At 35.5% G+C, this 3,338-nt stretch overlaps 1 pseudogene; it reads right to left on the bottom strand.

The window, feature by feature from the left end:
• Positions 1–467: 467 nt before the first annotated feature.
• LOC122428884 lies at positions 468–1,383 on the bottom strand (annotated as a pseudogene).
• Between the last annotated feature and the right edge of the window lie 1,955 nt (positions 1,384–3,338).

Here is a 3,338-nt window from a genome sequence, read left to right as displayed (position 1 = left end):
TTCATTTAATTACCTCAAGTTTCATTATAAATATTAACTGAAGAGAAGGTTTTGAAAAATTATGTGCTCAGGAATTATTTTGGAGGGTGTGAGTACTTTATAAATAGAAATTTCACATGGACTTGAATCTTCCTTTAAAAGCATATAAGTTCGTAAAAATTTTAAAACATGTGTATCTGGAAATAGAAGACCTTATACATATTTCAAGCTTAGCAATTTGGGAATTGCAGTTTCACTCATAAGAATTTTAAACCAACAAGTAAGTAATATCTTACCCTGTTCATCAGTTATTTTGAGGACCTAGGTTCACTTATAACTAAGGTGAGTATATCTAGTCTAAACATTATTATTAATTGATTTAACAAATACTTAACTGGTCCCTATGTGCAAAATCCAGGTCCAGTTATTATACTTTATGTAAATGGAGAGTAAAAAGGAAAGACTATGAAAGTTTTTTTGATAAATATTTATTTCTTTATTATTTTTCTAAGCACACCTAAAACTTCCTTGTTTCTTAGGCTATAAATAAAGGGGTTTAGCATGGGAATTATAATTGTGTAGAACAGTGAATACATTTTATCCTGATATTGATCCTGACCAGACCCAGGACGCACATACATGAAGAAGAGAGTGCCATAGAACAAGGAAACAGAGAGAAGGTGGGCGCTACACATGGAGAAGGCTTTGCTCCTGCCCTTTTCAGACTTCTCTTTCAGGATGGCAAAGAGGACACAAGTATAGGAGACTATAATACCCATAAAAGTAAAAGCTTGTATAAAAGAGGCAAAAATAAAAAGCACTAATGCATTAATAGATGGATCAGTGCAAGAAATTGTAAAAAGTGGCAAGATTTCACGGTAGAAATGATGTATTGTATTAGACCTGCAGAAAGTTAATCTAAACAATAATCCTACATGTATCATAGGATGCAGAAAACCAATCGCATATGATGCACTTATCAATCAAGTGCAGAGTCTGTCGGACATCACCACTGGGTAAAGCAAGGGGTTGCATATGGCTGCATAGCGGTCATAGGCCATCACCACCAGGAGGAAGCATTCTGTGGTGGCACTGGAACCAAAAAAATAGTATTGGGCCATGCAGTCAAAGAGAGACATCGTTTGACTCTTGTCTAAGGTGTTGACAAGCATCTTGGGAGTCACAGTAGATGAAGAGCAGGCATCTGCAAAGGCTGTGGAATGAGTACATGGGGGTGTGAAGATGGGGGTCCTTCCAGACAAGAAGAATCAGTCCAAGGTTGCCCACCATGGTGGTGAGGTAGATAGCCAGGAACACCAGGAACAGGGGGACCTGCAGCCCTGGGAGATCTGTGAGTCCTGTGAGAACAAATTCTATCACCAGGGTCTTGTTTGCCTCCATCATATCCACTCAGGCTGATCACTGCAATGGAGAAGTAAAATGAAAAAAATTAATCAAGGTTCATGAAAACTTACACTGGATTGCAATTTCATATTTCTATATTTCAGATGCCCTTTACTGAACAAATATGAAGGTATAGGGTCTTTCTTTTTAAAAACACCCTTTAGAGTGTTAGCGTTAGTTGCTCAGTCGTGTCCAACTCTTTGTGACCCCATGGACTGTAGCCCACCAGCTTCTTCTGTCCATGGAATTCTCCAGGCAAGAATACTGGGTTGGTAGCCATTCCCTTCTCCAGGGTACCTTCCTGACCCAGGGGTTGAATGCAGGTGTCCTACACTGCAGGCAGATTCTTTACTATCTGAGCTACCAGGGAAACCCCTAAGAGTATTAAGAATATTATAAAAAATTTTGAGGAGGAAGGAGTTTTTTAAAGGTTTTAAAAATATATACATTTACTTAAAGGTTTATGGAGAAAGTGGTTAACACCAATTGACTTAGTCCATAACTTCCACTCAGTAATACCTTAAAACTGAATGTATTCACAGTGAAATGTACAAAATTAAGAATAAAAAGTATATAGTATGTTTTAGTCTATAATCTCCAAAAAGTGAGAACTGTTGAAGTTCAAGAGTGTTTTCACTGTTTCTTAAAATCTCAATTGTAACTTTTCTATTGAACCAAAAGATGAGCTATACCTTTGTACTACTGATATGTTTCATTATTTCCTACTAAGACATTAATGGGTGAAGTAGTAATACAGTAAGTTAAAATTTCATTTTTGCTGTGTCCTATCCATTACCATTATGTTGCTTGATTGTGTATTCATAAAAAATTACCCCAAATTCCTAATAGACTCTCTTGGTTATACATGCCTCAAAGTAAAACCAAATTTCAAATAGATTCTTTTTAATTTTACTGAATAAATTCTCATATGTGAGCATAATCATTCATTTAGTCATCAAACATTTATTTAGTTCTTCCTAGGCTAGAACACTGTTATTCCTAGCTTAGTCATTCACAGAAACTTTAACTCAGCATTTTACCAATAAAGCTAAAATAAGCCCTCTTTTAAGAAGAGAGAGGGAGAAAAGAAGAATCTAAGAGTTAGGGCAATACGTGTCAATGTAGACAGTTATCATGCAGTTAATCAAGAATGTTTTTAATATGTCAGAAGCATATAATTCCAAAACAATTATAAGAATTTTCCTTCCCTTCCTTTTTTGAAATTACAAGTGAAACTATCAAAATCAGGATAGAATGTAACATTAATAAAGACACCACAGTGGAAAGAATAGCCAGTGTTTTGAATATCTGGAGTCAAATAGTAAAAACCTAAATTTTGTTTAAATCCCAATCAAATGAAAAGAGAAAATGAAACACATTAATAGGCAGTGGGTAACATTAGTATAGGTAAGGCAGAAAAGTGCCCCAAATTACACATGTATTAATACCTGTTAACTGTATTGTCCTGGGAAGCAAATGCACAGGCTAGATCCTATGCAAATCCCAGGGTAAACCTAAGTCCGCATCATCACAATACATTTTATCAACAACAAAGAGTATTATACATTTCTGAACATAAAATGTATTGGTACACCCACATCCTTGCCTTAGTTAGCTGAAGAAGGGTCTAGCCTTCTAGAAACAGCCGATCTAAGTATATAACCATGCAAGGGAATACATGTAAGACTTGAATGCACAGTTCCCTGACTTTTATTACATATCCAGTCAGGTGGAAGTCATTCCAGCACAAATTTTTATTTCTATAACCTAGTTACCAATTCTTCAGAGTGTAACTTCAGATTTCACTAGAAGTCTATGCTAGCCTGAAACACTTTCTGAAAGTGCCTACATCGCACTTCAAAAAAAGAAAACAATGTAGAAAATTTGAGGAAGATAGGGTTTGTGAATTCAGTTATAACAAGATAAATATTTGAACAGTAAATTTGTATAGAAGA

The sequence above is a fragment of the Cervus canadensis genome, chromosome 27 (genome assembly GCF_019320065.1).
Source record: "Cervus canadensis isolate Bull #8, Minnesota chromosome 27, ASM1932006v1, whole genome shotgun sequence".
NCBI classification, from domain to species: domain Eukaryota; kingdom Metazoa; phylum Chordata; class Mammalia; order Artiodactyla; family Cervidae; genus Cervus; species Cervus canadensis.
This window is presented reverse-complemented; position numbering and strand designations above follow the sequence as displayed.